The following is an 18,855-nucleotide window of genomic DNA, read 5'->3' as shown; positions in this document are numbered from 1 at the left end:
AGCCTCATTTTATTTTGGGGTTTCAATACGGAACCCTATTCTATTTTGGGGGGGTTTTTTGCATTGTTTTAATTGTTGTGTGATCTTTGCATCATTTCAGATTTGTGTGAGTTTTGGGGAATGGATTATCAGTCAAGTGCTAGTGCTAGCTCTCCTATCCCTACCCCTATACCTACCCCTGCCCGCCCCCTTCCCCCCCATTAAAAAAAAAAAAAAAAAAAAAAAAAAAAAAAAAAAAAAAAAAAACCATTTTTAGTTATTTAGACTCACTTCACCAAACTAGAGGGTAGTGACTCCAATAACCCGAAACTAAGTCTAATAATTGCGGTAAAGTATATGGATGTCACTATAGGAGACATGGTACATCCCAATTGAAGGTCAACTTAGAAGAAAAATGCAAAAAGAGTTCAATATTAAAATGTTTACAAGAAAATAGTCAATCTGAACTAGAGATTAGATTTTAAAAAATGGCGGATAGAACTAGTGGGGGGATATTGAAGGGGTATATTAAGTATGATCCAGAGGAGTGTAGGAGACATCTAGTTCCTATGCTCATCATAGACAAGATACCGTTTCAGTTTGTTGAGGGGAAAGGGTTCCAAGCATATTCTAAGTACTTTGAACCAAGGTTTAACATTCATTCTCACCACACGATGGAGATGGATATAAAAAAGCTTTACAGTGTAGAAAAAGACTTGTTGAGGGGCCAATTAGTGGGTCATGAGTTTGTCTCACCACTGATACATGAACTTCAATCAAAAGTTATAATTATATGTCTTTGACAGTACATTTTATTGATTGTGATTGAAAATTAAACAAAAAAAATTAAGTTTTGTCAAATTTTCGATCACAAGTGTTAGATGATTGGTAAGGTCTTGGAGATTGCATTAAAAGAGTGGGGTTGGAACTGGATGTGACAGTTACAGTTGACAATGTCTCTTCTAACAATGTTGCATTCGGTTATATTAAGACCTATTTTAGATAGGCAAATATGTCAATCATGGGTGCTGAGTGTTTGCATGTGAGATGTATTGCACATATTCTAAATCTAATTGTCAGTGATGGTTTGAAAGATCTTGATGATTTAGTTGCATGGGTTAGGAGTTGTAATGATCGTCCTTGTGGTTGGACTTTAATAAATAGTTTTAGAAAATAAGACCGGAATTACTGAACTTAAAACTTTTTCCTTTCCTTCCCAGGATATAAAAAAAATTTCTGTTTAAAATTAAAACCTAACTTGCAAATTAAAAGAGATTTTACAGCGAAAATTATTAAATTAAATTACATAGTCCTTTTACAAAATATTCTTTCATACATTACATAAACATGCCTTGGCTTTTGTCACCTTACCCTTGGGAGGGGGAAGGACATACATAAAAACAAAATGAGTCGAATACTCAGTAAGCATTACTTCATACTGTAAAAATATACTAACATAAGTTTCCATTCATGCATTTATCATTCATCTACATACTTTACATAAAGCATTTATTTTCTTTTGAAAACATTACAAGGTATGCATTTTTCTTTAAAAAAATTTCATTCCTCATAAATTATTTCTCACACTTTATACATGCCTTGCTAAATAGATAAATAATTCCGTACATTCAATTAACTCTTATCACTTTCCTTTGGCTGGTATGCATTGTTATGCCCTGTGTGTTGGGGTTAACAGTCTTTTAGACCTGAATTCCGCCCTTGGCTACAGATTGGAAATCTCTTTCAGTTAAGAGGCAGCATTGGGTGCACTACTAGTACTGTTTACACAGCATTACAATCTGCCCAATCCATTGATACCATATGACGCCCTCCAGCCCCCAATTGGGATTGAACGGTGACTGAAGCGTCGAGACATGTAACTCAAAGCTACATACCCCCGTACCTGACAATTAATATGCAATTTACCTAGCATGTTTCTAGCAGTATGCAATAATCACAGCGTAATAGTTCGATTCTAATATAACGTTCGGAGCAATTGAAAGCATGGTACCATCGTTATATAACTAAAGATCTCCAATGTATTTGTTTAAAAATCTCCCAAATACAAAATAAGAAGGGTTTAGAACTATAATCCTCTAAATACCAGGTTCACAAAAATTAAACGGCTTTCACATAGCCAAACTAGGACCCTACGCGTCCTTGTCCTTCTCAATAATCTTTCGTAAATCCTCAAAAAGCTTAAGCACTTCACAAATGAAGCGGTCCATAGCTTCTAGCCTTTCCTCTATGGTCGGGAAGCACTCAGGGCTCTTCAAGGCTTCCTTAACGGTCAGGGGAGGACACTCCCTCCTGCATTTTCCCATGGTCATTTAAACATGTCACAACTTCTACCATTTCGGGTGGGGAATGGTAGTGAAAACTACCATAGTAGTAACTTTTGTGTGTGATGTACGTGTGAGAAAAACTTCGAATGTGCCTATCTGCTTCATGGCCAAGAGCTTCATTAGAAGGAAGACCCTTCTTCGAAATGCTAGTGATGGCCAAGTGTGTCATCTATCCTTCAAGGTTCTTCTACATCAAATCTTGCTAGTTGTGGTTCGATCTCTTAAGAGAAAACCTTATACTCTCACACTTGATCAGATCTAACGTGGTTGAACAAACATTCATGACTCAAGACAAAGGAATGTCACACACCTCTCACTCACCCAAGCCGAAACCCCTTAGACCAACAAAACCCTTGCGAGTGCGTGTGTGATCATCAAAAGAAAAAAAGTGGAGTAGAAGTGTGAAGGTTTCTCACCATGCAAATCCTTTGAGCATGGTCTTCTTGCTTTTCTTCTTACTCTTGTGGTTAGATAGTAGGGAATGGCATGGGCGTCAGAGGAGTTGGTTGGAGAGAGTTTTTCCCCAGGGTCGTCGTGAGAGAGAGAGAGAGAGAGAGAGAGAGAGAGAGAGAGAGAGGGAAGGGAGTGAAGGTGTGATCCAAAAATGCAAGATGGACAAATGACTCTTAGGTATCCCCTTTTGGGCGCCGGCCCCATAAAGCTTCTCTTATATACCTCCTTGTTTTCCCACACAATCCCCTAATAGGGAAACCAAAAGTCTCCATGCATTTGGGCCATGTGGCACCATACCTCTTGCTTGGCCAAAACCCTTCCCATATATTTTTCATCATTGCCTTATGTTGGGAATTCAGAAAGTCCCTCTACATGTGGTGAGATCCTTATGTGGTCTAGGTTCATTTAACCTCCAAGGGCATGTAGGTCTTTTGCAAGCAAAACCCTAGTGTGACTCTTCAAAACTTGAGCCTTATTATCCCTAGGCATGTGCATGCTTGCCATTTGACATTAGCATGTGGGTGTTTCTTGCCCTAGCCGACCCTCTCTCTTCCTTTCTTGTCTTCATCTCCCATTAAGATTCTTCTAGAATCCTTAAAAGATGTGTTCCAGATTTTTAAGCTTCCCTGGGCACCCCTTCCCATTCCTCATCATTCCATATCTTCTAGGAACTCACAAGATTGCATGGGTGGGCATGTGACACTTAGGATTCCGAAACCCTCTTTTCTGTCTCCCTTTTCTTCCATTTTCATGTCTAGATTCAAAGTATTGTGGAGGTAGGTTTGTACGTGAGCCATGTGGCATGTGGATAGGTGAGATGAGCGTGTGCCCTATGTGTGCAGAACCCTAGACTCTTCCCTCATCCAATTTGACTTCTTCATGCATGCTTGCCAAGTGACAACTATGTACTAGCCAAAAGTGCTTCTTCCCTAGGGTTTAAATGATGGGATTCCTAGGGAAAGCCAAAGACCTTTCCCCTTCAAGTGGGCGTCTCTCATGCCCAAACCCTAATTAGGATTTTTCCTGCCCAAACCCTAATTAGGGTTTTTTTCCTAACCCTTGGATCCTTAGTGGCCGACTCTAACTAGCCCAAGATGGGCCTCCTAGTGGGCTTGGGTGCCTCTTCTCTAAAATGGACAAGGCCCTTGCTACAACTAAAGGGTCCTTTCACGCCAAAATTTGGGCAATATCTACGTGGGCTAAGATTAAGATAATAAAAATGACAAGTAAGGACTTAGCAAAAGTCTGGGTCGTCACATCTTAGCTACCGACAATGTGTACATACGTGAGGTGTTCCTAGTTCATGTGAAGCCCTGGTATCACAGGTATGGTATATATATGACATTACTAACAGTCGATTAAGAATTATACAAAGCCCTTTCATTAAAATATTCAATAGTACAATTAGTCAAACAAAGAGTTCTTAGTAAACAATTGGTTCTAAGATACAAACAAATGAGGGTATTTAGTCCTCATCGAATCCTCTCTTTCCCAAGTGGCTTCTTGGAAGTCCGGATTGTTCCAAAGTACCTTGACTAGAGGTATCCTTCGATTCCTCAGCTCTTGTTCCCTCTGATCTACAATCTGCATAGGCAACTCTTCGTATGATAGGTTTGGATGGAGCTAAATACTACTTGGCTCCATTATTACTGGTCGTCGTTCTCCGAAAGTCTTTTTCATAAAAGATATGTGAAATACGTCATGTATGCCCCGCTTTTCCGAAAGTCTCAGAATTGGGTCCAATTCGCTCTACAATTGCATAAGGTCCTACAAATCGAGGTCTTAGCTTTCCTTCTTTTCCAAAATGAACCACTCCATTCATTGGTGACACCTTGACATATACCCAGTCTCCAACAGCGAATTCCAAACTTCTCCTTCAGCTATCTATGTAACTTTTTCGTCGATTCTAAGCTGCATGCATTCGTTCCCTGATCAGTGCTACTTGCTTCCGAACCTTTTGCAGATATTCGGGTCCAAGTATCCTCTTTTCTCCGACCTCATCCCAATATAGTGGAGATATACATTTACTTCCATATAAGGCTTCATAAGATGCCATTTGAATCGTGGCTTGGAAACTGTTGTTATAAGCAAACTCTATCAAAGGTAAGCGTCTTTCCCAGTCACCACTTGTTTTCAACACACAAGCTAGGAGCATATCTTCTACTGTCTATATCGCCCGCTCCGTCTAACCATCGGTTTGCGAATGGTATGCACTGCTAAACCTCAAGTTGGTACCTAGTACCTTTTGTAAGCTCTACCAGAAACGCAACATGAATCGTGTATCTCTATCTGACATAATCGATATGGCAACTCCATGTAGCCTGACTTTCTCCTTCACATACACTCAAGACAGCTTGTCCATAGAATCTGTATTGGCGATTGAAAAAAAAAATGGGCACTTTTCATCAATCTGTCAACTATAACCCATATGGAATTCTTCCCTGACAACGTCCTTGGCAATCCAACTACAAAATCTATGGAGATGTCTTCCCATTTTCATTCTGGTATAAGCAACGGCTACAGCTCTCCTACTAGCCTTTGATGTTCTACTTTCGCCAATTGGCATATCGGACACTTGGGATACATTTTAGTACTGTCGGGGTGTGCAGTGTAAGGGGTACAATGAGCTTCCCTCAATATCTGCTCTTTCAACTCCGAGTTTGACAAGATTACTTTCCTATCTTTGTAATACAACATTCCATTCTCATGAATGCTAAAATGTTTTGGTTCCCCTGATTCCAAAATTTTCAGCCAAAGTTTACTAAGCTTCTCATCCTTCTACTATTGTTCCCTTCGTCATCATTTAGGGCACAATTCCTTGTATCGCTAAGGATATTGCATTACATGGAGAGTTCCCAATTAATAGACCTCTCATGCTTGCCACTTGCCACTTGTCAAGCCTTACGACAAAAAGCATCTGCTACTACGTTAGCCTTTCCTGGGTGATACCTTATTTCGCACTGATAATCACTGATCATTTGATCCATCTCCTCTGCCTCATGCTCAGATCCTTCTGATTGAAAAGATATGTGAAGTTTTTGTGATTAGTAAAGACTTCACACCTTCCTCCGTAGAGATAATGTCTCTAGATCTTTAGTGCAAAAACTATAGCGGCTAATTCCTGATCGTAGGTAGGATAATTCTATTCATGATCCTTGAGTTATCGCCAAGCATACGCAACGACTCGTCTTTCTTGCATCAACACACATCCCAAACCCATTTTGGAGGCGTCGTTATATACCACATAGCGTTTGTGGGATTCGGGTAAGGCCAAAACTGGTGGCATAGTCAATCTTTTCTTTAACTCATGAAAGCTTCTCTCACATTCATCACTCCAAATATACTTGGTGTTTTTCTTGGTCAAAGCCGTAAGGATTCCGAAATGTTAGAGAAACCCTCCACGAATCTTCGATAGTATCTGGCTAGACTAGGAAACTCCGTATCTTAAGGGTGTTAGTTGGTTTCTACTATTCTATGATTGCTTCTATCTTGGTAGGGTCCACTACTATGCCTTCACTAGATATGACATGCCCTAGAAACTTTAAATTTCTAAGCCAAAACTCACATTTATTAAGTTTTGCATAGAGTTGGTGCTTTTGCAGCCTTTCCAATACATGTTTCAAGTGTGTCTGATGTTCCTCATCACTAAAGGAGTAGATCAAAATATCATCAATGAAGACTACCACAAAACTATCTTGATACGGCCTAAAATTTTGATTAATCAAATTCATGAATGTTGTTGGAGCATTTGTCATTCCAAAGGGCATTACGAGGAATTTGTAATATCCATAACAGGTTCAGAATGCACTCTTAGGGGATGTCTTGCTCCCTAATCTTAAGCTGATGGTATTCTGATCTTAGGTCTATCTTAGAGAATACCGAAGCACCTTGCAGCTAATCCAAGAGGTCATCGATTCGTGGTAGTGGGTACTTATTCTTGATGGTCACTTTTTTTAGTTCCTGATAGTCAATGCACATCCTCATATATCCATCCTTCTTCTTCATGAACAATATCGGCACACCCCACAGGAATGAACTAGAATAAAGCCTTTTTCTATAAGTTCCTCAATTTGAACCTTCAACTCCTTTAATTCTGTTGTGGCCATTCCGTAGGGGTCCTATGTACCGGGTGGTTGCTGGTTCCAGATCTATGACAAATTTCGTTTCCTTATCTGAGGGTAATCCAGGCAAGTCATCAGCAAAAACTTGGGAAAGTCCTCTATTATGGGTATTCCCTGAGTCCCCATGGGTTCTTCCATCTTATCCATTACAACTAGTAGGTAGGCGGTTGCGCCTGCCCGAATGCACTTCATAATCTGACAAGCTATAATGACTATCGAGGCTACCTTGACTGACTCACCTTCATAGTAGATTTTATCTGCAGTAGGTGGTTCAAATACTACTTCCCTCTTTCGATAGTGTACACCCAACTATGGTTCCATCCAAAATAACAACCAGAACCTTCTGAGGTAAAGGCTCCGAAGTCAAATCACACAATCGTATGAAAGTAGCGGAAACAAAGGATCATGATGCTCTAGAATCAAATAAAGCATAGGCCGAGTGTTGCAACAACTTAACCTTACCTAGCAAGATATCTACCATTATCTAAAGAACTCAATTAAACTATTATACATAAACCAATGTAGGGTTAAGGGTTACCAGTAATAATTCTCGCTTTGATTGCTTAGTCGGCTTCCAGATCTACTTCTCCTAGGTGATAGCGTAAACTTTAGCTCTTACTGGAGTCTTGAGGTTGCTACTAGGTGCTACTCCTCCACTAGGCGTATTGCGAGGACAATCTCAAATTAAGTGGTCGGTCTAACCACACTTAAAATAGGCTCCCGTGGTCAATCGACATTCTCAGCTATGCCTTCACCCACACCTTCACCGTGGTGGCAGCATGACTAGTGTTGGGTTTCCTACCATTACGCCCTTTCCTTTATCCATAGAAGAAGGAACCCTCTTTTTCTCCGCACCTCCTCCTGGTGAGTAGGGCATCGCCCTTTTCCGTTCTGCATTAATTTGAGCAATCAAATTCCTCTGCTCCAATTATGCTATTGAAGCAACATTGACAAGTTTTAAAAAAAATTTTAAACAGGCGACCTAGTTACAGATCCTTGGCTGTAGGCCCCCTTGGAACTTCTGGGCCTGCATCTTCTCATTGGCAATTAAATGCAGGGTGAACTTCCCCTACTCTATGAAGTGAGCGGCATATTGTTCTATGATCTAGTTGTCTTGCACCAAGTTAGTGAACTCTTGAGCCTTCTATTGTTTGGTAAACTCGGGGAAGAATCTGTGTCAAATTCCTCCTTGAACCTTACCCATGTAAGAGCGGCAATGTTTCCAAGTTCCCATATAAGCAGTTGCCTCTTCATATCCCACCATATACTGACCTCTCCTTGGAGTAAGTGTCCGACATACTAAACATTCTATTCTTCCATGCATCCATTTATATCAAAGATTCTCTCTAGGTCAATAAGTCACTTGTTGGCTCTTAGCACTCTTTCTGTACCCAAAAAATTCAGGTATCGGTATATGAGAAATTTCTCAAAGGGACAGTTGCGAGCCTCACCTTTATGTGGCTCTTGCCTATTACCTTGCCCTTGACTTATCTGCTGTCATACTATCTCTGTAATTTGCCAAATGAGCTCCACTATAGCTTGTCCTCCTTCAAATGGAGGATTCCCGTCCTCCTATCCTCTGTTTCTTGGAGAGTTTTCCTCACGTCTCCCACACGCCATGATCCTTCCTCTCCTGAAATGCACAAAGCTGTCGTTTATCAATCATATTCCTATGACAGGGCAAACCATATATTTGCTTCTTGGCCCATATCACGTGCCCTTCCATACTATACACTATGACGATCCAAGCCTATAGCTAGAGAATTCAAGCCTAGCATTTGGTACCAAGTTTCCCTAGGACAACAGTGGTTTTATCCAAAGACTTAATTGCTCAAATACCACCGTCTATGACGCCCCCACTTGGAATTGGACGGTGACTGAAGCGTCAGGACATGTAACTCAAGGCTACATACCCTAGTACCTAACAATTAATATTTAATGCACCTAGCATGTTTCTAGCTGCATGCAATAATCGCAGCCAAAGACGTAATTGCTCAAATACCACCGTCTGTGACGCCCTCACTTGGCATTGGACGGTGACTGAAGCGTCAAGATATGTAACTCAAGGCTACATACCCCAGTACCTAACAGTTAATATTTAATGCACCTTGCATGTTTCTAGCTGCATGCAATAATCGTAGCAAAAGAGTTCGATTCTATATAAAGTTTGGAGCAATTAAAAGCATGGTACCATCGTTATATAACTAAAGATCTCCAAGTATTTGTTCAAAAATCTCCCAAATACAAAATAAAAAGGGTTTAAAACCATAACCCTAAATCCATCCTTCATACATTCATTTATCACCCTTTTCTAGATTCTCAAAATTGTAGCTTGTGACCCACTTGAGATCACCTTCCTAGCACATAGCATCCAACTTCATGTTCTTATCCTTTAAAGTGAGTCTCCATGCTTCACTTTAAAGGTTAGGACATAATCTTGTCAACTCTATCATTATCTTCCTCCATTTATGCATAATTTAACTAACACTTTATCATAATCCAAACCAAGCATAATACACAACTTTAAACCAACTTTGATGCTTAACATTGTATATTCATGCATAAGATAGATTATACACTCTATAGTAAATCTGTCCAGCACAACCACCATGCTTCACAAATCTCAAACCAACACAATCTCATCTAAGTATACATGTACACTTGACCAAAACACTCAAAGACATGGCTTCCCAAGTTCCATATATACATGAGACATTCAAGGTACACAAAGTTGTCCAATACGTGCAATCAATCAAATTACACATGTACCCTACCCTTTTTCTTACCTAAGATCAACATACAGTTCACCAATCTTGATATATTCAACCTAAGTCATACTTTACTTCAACTCCAACCCATGACACCATGCACCATCTGCACATTTCTTTAATCACAATACTAACATCCAACTCGATTTAAGAAAAGGGAAACAAGAGCTTACTAAGGATGAGTTGTTGTTTTGGTGTTGATTGAGTATAGTGGAGTGTTGATAGTGTGTGAGTTGCCTAACATGCTAGAAAACATAATATTCGTTATCCCGTGCTTGAGTTACTTTATAGAAAAGAGAAAATAAGAGAACTAGACATGGAAGAGGGAAAGAAAGCTTGTTGTTTGGTTTGTTGTCTGATGGTGTGGTTTTCCCTGTTGTTTGTGTTCCCTGGAATGGGTTACCTCTTCTTACTTCCATGATTAACTTGTGGTGGTGGTGATTAAAAGGAAGCTAACAAAATACTAAAGAGAGTTGGAGTTGAAGAGAATAACCCGAGAGCTTGAACTTATAGGCTGATTTGTTGTTGTTTCTATTTCATTTTTTTATGTGTGGTTCACTAAAGGTGACTACTAGATAGGTTGTGGTGGCTGAGATACTTTTGAGGTGGTCAGAAGAATAAGGTAAACCAGTGACTAAGGTGCTAAAAGTTGAGATAGGAAGGTTGAATATTTTCCTTGCTTCTGCAACAAGATTTTCTGCACTAGTTTAGTAGTGTGCACGTTGATCTATTGTTGTTTGTATACTTCTATTTTTTGTTTTCTGTTTTCTTTAGTAATACAAGGTGGTTTAAGGCTAAGAATAGTGGTTTATTGAGGCCTAAGGCTGTTCATGGAGGGGCTTCAGTAAAGGTATTGAGGAAAAGATAAAAAGGTTGTGGGTTTGCACAGTTTTATGCAGCTACTACTCTAGTTTGTTGTTGCTTGCTTGATGTTTTCTGAACAACTACTCACGTTGCATCGTGGCTACTTCTTCAGTTGTGGTTGAGGTTTTTCTAGGAAGGAAGAGAAGTTGTGGATCCATTGGCAGAACTAGTGAGCTAGATGGATGAAAGTCGAGCTTGACTGAACTATTAAGCAGTACAAGTTGGTTGTTGCTGCAACTTCTTCTTCTTCTTCTTATTGTTGTACCTATACATTCTCTAGTGTGATGGAATTACTGTTTTGTGCTTACTGTGGTTTAAAGTTCTGTTTGAACATGCTAGGTAGAAGAAGAACTCAAGAGAAGGAAAAGAGTGTCGACTTTGGGGCTTACTGTGTAAAGACTAGTGAGCTGAAATTTCAGGTGTGTTATAGATGTGTTAGTGTTCCAAGGGCGAAGCCTCCACTAGTTTTGTTAGAACTGGGTTATGTCTTTAAAGTGAAACCTAGAGGATGGCTAGATGGTGCTGCTATTGGTTTGGTGTTATCTAGTTCACGTTAGCTAAAGCTTGAGGAGGTGGCTTACAAGTACACACTAAGTTCTAGTGGTTTGATGTACAAAGTTGGAGGTTAAAACTTAATATACAAAAACCACATAAAAACATGGTTTCACAAATCCTAAAACCCATACCATCATCACGCTTCAAAATTTTCTAACCAACATATCACTTCACACAACACGTCCAACTACATAGCTTATCCTGACATTTCACACAGTTCACAACCACATTCCAAACTACACAATAATCTCATCACTTCACATGGCATCCAGGCACTTCACACATCATAACCACATCACAGACTTCTTATTTAATTCAATCACTTCATAACATACTGTCATATCATAAACTACATCACAAACTGCACAATAACCCCATCACTTCACACTATATACAGCCTCATCACAACTATCCCATATACAGTCCATAGTTCACAACACATAGCACATTTCACAATTCACAATAATCAACAGAATACCTTCCACAACACCATTTAAGCTTCACAAACATCATATTTCGTTAGAAAAAGTGATAGGAGTTTATACCCAAAATTAAGGGGTTGAAAAGCTTGTTGTCGCTTGGTTCAATCTTCTTCATGGAGGTTCTAGCTGTGAACTGTTGCAACTCTGTTACGCACCCTTTAGTCTGAACAAGACTTGTTTTCTCTGCTCACACATATAAATACAACACCAACTCAACTACATAGACACATTAATCCAAGAGATAACGGAATAAAGAGTATACCAATTTAAGGGACTAAAATGGAGATTCATGGTGGCCATAGGTGTTGCTGGTTTTTTTCTAGGCTTGGAGGACGGGTTGAGCAATGGTGTACAAAGGGGATTTTGTGCGACAGTGGAAGTGTTGTGGTTGTTGTTGTGGTTTCAAGGTTGGGCTTCGTGGTGGCTGAAGGTCTCGGATCGGTCTCACGGTGGAAGGGTAATCAGACATCGGGTTTCACAGTGGCTGGTTCTAAGTTGCTCAAGGTGTTGTGGGGTGGTTGAACCTGCGATGGCAGTTGACAGAAACAGAGAGAATAAAGGAGGGAAAGAGAGTGTATGCGAGAGATAAGAGAGATCTAAGAGAGGGAGAGTGAAATCGAGAGGGATGAGAGAGGGTGGTTGTGGCGAGGCGTGGTGGTGGAGGCACCGCGACTGACCGTGAGGCCTAGTTGGCGTTGCTTGAAGAAGAAAGAACAATGTGTGTCTCTATGAAAGAGAGAGAGAGAGGGGGGTGAAGGGAGGTGATTAGTGAGAAATGGAGATAGAAGAGTTTACCGGCGTGAGGCAGCGTGCTAGGCTGTGGCGCTGAAAGATCACAGGAGGGGACGGTGTAGGGAGAAAGGAAGAGAAAGATGAAAAAGGGAGGGGGAGGGAAAAATTCGGGGTTTTGGGCAATTAGATCCCAACCCTGCATTTATCCCTAACTTTAATCCAAGATTGGAGATTAAACATCGAAAAATATGAGAAATAGAGAAATAGAAAGTTAATTTGAAAATTTATAATATTATTATTATTATTCATTTAAATTATATGACAATTTGTAATATTTTTTAGATTAATTTATATTATTATAATAGCTTAGTTAGGATTATTAGCTGCAACTTACGAATATATAAGTTTTAAATTTGTATTATTGTAATATCCAAATTTTTTTTAATTTATATTTTTTTCACCATGTTTTAAAAGTTTCTACATTAAAAATGGTTCAAAAACAGGTTCTAGAACATTTTGTGGCCCAATACATGTGTCTCTACCCTTTTATACCTGGAAACATTTTTTGAGCATAGTGGATCGCGGGTCCATTTGGGCAGGAATGGGATTTCGCAGCTTTTGCCCCTACCCCAGCAATGAACAGGGCCCTACTTTTGAGTGTCCATGATGATATGTTAGTAGGCTCACAAGTTGGGATCAATGGAGGATAAAGGAAGGAACTTCGAGCTGTGAAGAAACGGCAACAAAACTGAAAAGGCAAAAGTGTGTGAAGTGTTCGAAGTCTTAGGGTTTCAATGGAGGGGCAACGACACTGTTCAGTAAAGAGGGAGAAACGACATCGTGGGCTTAAGGTCAGGGAGATAAGTTGGTTGATTTCCATTAAACAGCACAGTTTTAATAAATGTAGTGTAGTGTTTTTAAAACAGTAAAACGATGTAGTTTCTTATATTCAGTATGTTATAATACAAGCGTACTCTAGTAATTTCCTAGGCATATGTTATAACCCGCGCCTGAATGGTGGGAGACTCATTCTGGAAGATTGTTAAATGACTATTATAAGGACGTTTGGAATTCCCTCGAAGAATTCCCTTATCTATTATACGTATGGCCCTTGAGGCATTTCTACAAATAGTTTGCACTCATTTCCATCTACATTTTTGCAGCATTCCATCCCCTACTGTATTCACCCCTAAATACATTTAGTAATCTCCACATCATTACAACTTGATTCATAACAAGTGGTATCCCAGAGCTACTGATCCAAACACAATACCCAAACACCATGGCTGAAAGCACCAGATCAAAACAACAAGCAATCAATGCCAACTTGCAATGCAGGAGGAGATTTAGGATCTCAAGGGCCAAATGGCTCAAATCATGGATCTGGTCTGCACTTTCTTTGAGCATCATTAGCAAGTAGACAACAGGGAGCAGCACGTTTAGAGAGAAAGGGAGATCCTGGACCCCTAGAAGAGCAAACAATAGTGGAGTAAGATTAGAATTTCCACATTTTGATGGGGATAACCCAGCTAGGTGGGTATTCGAAGTCATTCAATATTTCAGCTATCATCACACACAATCAGACCATCGTTTACTCATGGCCTTATATCATATGAAATGTGAATCACTTATCTGGTACCAGGATGCATAGGACAGCGGCCATGTTAACACATGGTAGCATTCACTTGTGCCCTCCAGCTTCAATTTGGGCCTATGGCTTACGACGATCCTATCGAGGCTTTGACACGCTTGAAGCAAACTTCTACACTAGTAGCATACAAAGCTCAATTCGAGAGTCTCTCTAATAGATTAAAAGGGTTGCCTAAGAACCACAAGCTCAGTTGTTTCATCAATGGGAAGGATGAGATCCACCTGCCAATACGAATGTTCAGTCCATTGAGTTTAAATGTTGCATTTGCATTAGCAAAAATACAAGAAGAATATTTAATTAGCACCATGAAATCCAGCAAACCTAGTGGTGATAAAGACAGCCTACCTACTTCGGCCAGTGGGGTTCAGGGAGCACACGAAGGACCAAGTCGATGGGTTAAGCCCATGGTTTTTGCCAGGAAGGTCTAGCCAACTCAAATGGATGAGAAGAGAAGGAAGGGCCTCTGTCACCACTGTGATGAAAAGTGGAGCCCAACCCATAGTTGTAAGTCACCTAAACTATACTTATTACAAGGTTGTGAGGGGAGGAAGAAGAAGATCTACTAGAAAACAGTGAGGAAATCAGCCTAGAAGTGGAAAGTGAGACACTGGAGCCTGGTGCAACAGGTCCAGAAATCTCCTTGAATGCGTTGGCTGGGACTCCTAGCTCAACCACCATGCGGCTGGTGGGACAAATTTCAGGAGAGAATGTGATGATTGTAGCTGACTCTGGCAGCACTCACAGCTTCCTAGATCTGGCTGTGGCAAGGAAAACAAGACTTAAGGTGGACCCCTCAACTCAGTTGATTGTAAGAGTTGCTAATGGAGACATAGTGCAAAGCAAAGGGTATTGTCAGGCAGTGGATGTCAAGATTCAAGGTAATAAGTTTACCCTTTCTCCTTACATTTTGAAATTGGGAGGGTGTGACTTGGTACTTAGGGTAAACTGGTTGTCTACTCTAGGCCCTATAGTTTGGGACTTGGCCAAACTATCTATGAGGTTTATTAAGAATGGAAAAGAGGTTAATTTTTCGGGCTTCAATGCCAACCTCTAAGCTTAGAGGGCGGCAATAAAATCATGTTAGCTTCTTTATCAAATAATGAGGGCTGCTATTACAAATAGAGCCTAGTAGTAAGATCCAACAGGAAGAAGAAATTAACCTCAACATTTCAAAGTTGTTGTGGGTTTTTAAAGGGGTGTTTGAGGAGCCTCAAGGGCTACCACCCCAAAGAGCATGTGACCACAGAATAATACTAAAGGAAGATACCCAGCCCATCTCTACAAGACCCTATACGTATCCTTACTATCAGAAATCTGAGATAGAGAAGATAGTAGCTGAGCTACTAAAAAATAAAGTAGTGAGACTGACTTTGTCTCAAATGTGCTTTCAAGTGTAGAAGTGTCAAGTTGTATCAAGGATAAGTCAAGGGTTGTATTCCACAAGGACAAATGATTTTCAAAGTATCTGTGAAGGCTTATTGTAAAAATATGGTGATGAAAAATGATATATAAAATTCTTTTTTGATTTTTATGGTTATGAAAAAAGTTTGGAAATATAAAAAGTAATTTTTACATAGTAAAAGATTTGTTGCCAATGCAATGTATGGTGGAGCTTGGAGGATCTCGGGTCTATAACTTAACTCTAAAATATGAATTAACTCATGCACAATTTGATTTCTAAAACTGAAATGGTTAAAAGGTGTTAAAATGTAATTTTAGTTTTTATCAAGCCTCAACAGAATTACTAATCAATAGCTAAAATTGACAAGTTCACAGAATCAATTTGACAAACACCTAGGTTGCAGTTTTAGAACTTCTTTGTTTCCACTATTTACAAGCTTTTCTGGGCATTACTCTTCTCTTACTAACCCAATCAAGGTGTTAATAAAACAGAATGTGAGAAATATAAGTTAAAAGTAAATATGCTAGTGCCTAAAACAAAATATCCTCACTAAGCATTCACCAAAATTACTATAACACACAACTGATGGAATTATTGATTAATTCAAGGTTTTGATGTGCCTTGTGTCAACAACAGAGCAAGAACAAGAGCAAAAGATTTCATCAAACTTCCCTCTTCAGAATTCAAATTCAGACAAAGTGAGGTACGCAATCAAGCCATAGGAAATCTAGAAAACAATGGAGAACAATAGAAAGTTTTACCACAACCCAAGCCTTAAGAACTTAGCCGATCATCTTCCTCTAAACTAGCTAAATACTGGAAATGGAAAAAAAAACCTAAGAAAAAAAATCCCAAATTTGTCTGAACAAAAGCATGAAAGAAAAACGTAAGAAAAATATAATAATCTGAAACTAACTCCTTCATTTTATACTTGGAATCTTCTCTCTTCTTCTCTCTCCTTGCCACGAATTTCATCGTGCCTAACTGCCGCATCTTCTCATTTGTTCGTGGTCCCCAAATTTCCAAAATAATTGCACCTGCATTAGTCTATCCGGGTTTGATAGAGATTTGGTGTCTTCTCATGTTGCCTTCTCCTCATGGGCTTCACTTATGCAAGTGTGCTTTATTTTTTATTGAGTTTGGACATGCTATCCATTGGCTTTACTCATGGACGTGGCCTCTATTTTATTTCCTCACAAGTTTAGTAACTAAGTAGGCTTTGATAAACAAAAAAAAAAAAAAAAAAAAAGTACCGCTGAAACTTCCCTTTACGTGCTCTGCTAGGGTTTTGAGTGTTCCCTGCTCTGTTTTGGCCTCTGTTACGTTGTGGCTGCATGGCAGCCGTGGATGGTCAATCTTTTGGTCGTCATACCTTTGCCGAAATGGCTGTTGCGACACCGCAACCCCTCCCTGAAATTACTGTAGCACCTTGTGCACCTAAATTTATGGAAGGCGAGATTTTTTTCCAGTTCTCTAAAGAAAAAATCAACCGATCAGCGGAGCCATTCTGTTTCTCTATAGTGATCAAGTTCCTTAGACAACGGCCCTCTCTGGACTCTATACGTGCCTTTATCTCTAGCCGGTGGGGTCTGTCATCTATCCCGGTGGTCTCCTCTATGAAATTGCCCCATAACGTTTTCGTCAGGATGGCTATGGAAGCGGATTTTGTGAAAGCCTTGTCCCGTGAATCCTGTGAAGTGAACGGAGTGGATTACCGTGCTTTTCACTGGTCTCCAGAATTCAATGAGGAGCATGAACCTTCTAATGTACCCGTGTGGATTTTGTTTCCCGGATTACCTCCCAACTATTATCAAGAATCCTTCCTTAGGATTTTCACTGCACCGATTGGTCGATTTATACGTAGGGATAACCCCACGCGTTGTGCAACCCGGACTGATGGAGCTAGACTTTGTTTGGATATGGATGCTGCCAAGGAGCCGATCCCTTATTTCTAGATTGGTACTCCTGGTCTGGCTACGAGTAGGAAACAAGAGATTATCTATGAGACGTTGCCAGCGTATTGTGGAAAATGCAGAGTGCAGGGTCATAATTCTAAGACAAGTCGTGCAGGAAAATCTAAGCATGGGGAGCAAAACTGTGGCCGTAAGAAAGGAGAACAAGAACCTCGTGGAACTAGTTCTGAAAATACACAAGATGGTGAGATGACCAACCCAGTGGTTTTTCCTCCTGAGACAGAGTCCGATGAACCTGTTGTTGAGATTCCAGAATCAATTGGTGCTATTCCGGAAATAGCTGTTAATATTCTGGATTCATCCCCTGACCAGGGGACCGGTATGGAGGTCAATGCTCACAATGATGCAGGGGTGCGAGCGTCAAGTGAGGATGCAGGTATTCTTCTGAAGCATAATAGCAATTCTTCTTTTAATGTTGTAGAGCCCGCTCCTCTGATCCTAGAGGATTCTGCTAACATCGAACTGGAGGAAAATGAACTCGGTTTAGCAATCGAGACTCTAAATGAAAATCTAGGCAATACGCTTGATGATATTGCTTCTGAACCTGATCCTAATATCCCTCCAGATGTGCTCCCTCAGTTTATGGATTACCATTCAGATTCTGAAGGTAAAAAGGTTAAGAAAAAATATCAAAAGAAAAAGTTTGAGAAAGTTAGAAGCTCTATTCGGGTCATTACCCGTCCCTCTACTTTGTCTTTATGAGTAACGCTATTATTGTTTGGAATGCCCGTGGCATCGGTACATCTCGTCGAAGACTGAAGAAGTTAGTTTGTAAATTTAAGCCTCAGATGGTTACGGTTCTAGAACCTTTTCAACATCTGGACAAAGCTATCCATTTGCAACATTATTTAAATTTTGATTCCTTTACTTCGAATGTAAATGTTGGTGGTAAAATCTGGATCTTTTGGGCCAATACTCTGGATATTCAAGTGGTGCGGTCACATATGCAGTTTGTTTCTCTTCGGGTTAGCACGGGGTCCTATCATTTCTTGTGTACTATTATCTATGCAAAGTGCAGTATGTATGAGAGGAAAATCTTGTGCGAGGACCTTAGTTCCCAGGCTATGGGATCGGAGCCTTGTCTTTTTGCTGGGAATTTTAATATCATCCGGAATAACTCGGAGAGAAGGGGTGGCTCACCTCATTCTTATGCGGCGATGGAGGACTTCAATGACTGGGTCCATCAAGGTGGTTTGGTTGAGATGAAGTCTAAGGGCAAAAAGTTCGGTCTTGCTCGATCCTGGGCGAAATTAGATTGAGTTTTCATGGATTTCTCTTTGCTCTCTTATTTTCCAAATGCAGTTTGTTCTTATCTGCCGCGCACCACGTCCGATCACTCTCCTATGGTTATTGAGTTCAAGATGGATCCTTTCTCTTATCGGTCACACTAGTATGCATATTGATTCTCTTGAGCAGCAAATTGAGGATATTCAAAAGAAACTTCAACAAAATTGGGATGATTCTACGGAGAGGGATCTTATGGCCGCTTCTGCGGAATTGGATAATTGGCTCCGTCGTGAAGATACTAGA

Source organism: Juglans microcarpa x Juglans regia, chromosome 1D, assembly GCF_004785595.1.
Source record: "Juglans microcarpa x Juglans regia isolate MS1-56 chromosome 1D, Jm3101_v1.0, whole genome shotgun sequence".
Taxonomy (NCBI): domain Eukaryota; kingdom Viridiplantae; phylum Streptophyta; class Magnoliopsida; order Fagales; family Juglandaceae; genus Juglans; species Juglans microcarpa x Juglans regia.
The sequence above is the reverse complement of the archived record's forward strand: the minus strand, read 5'-3'. Positions refer to the sequence as shown.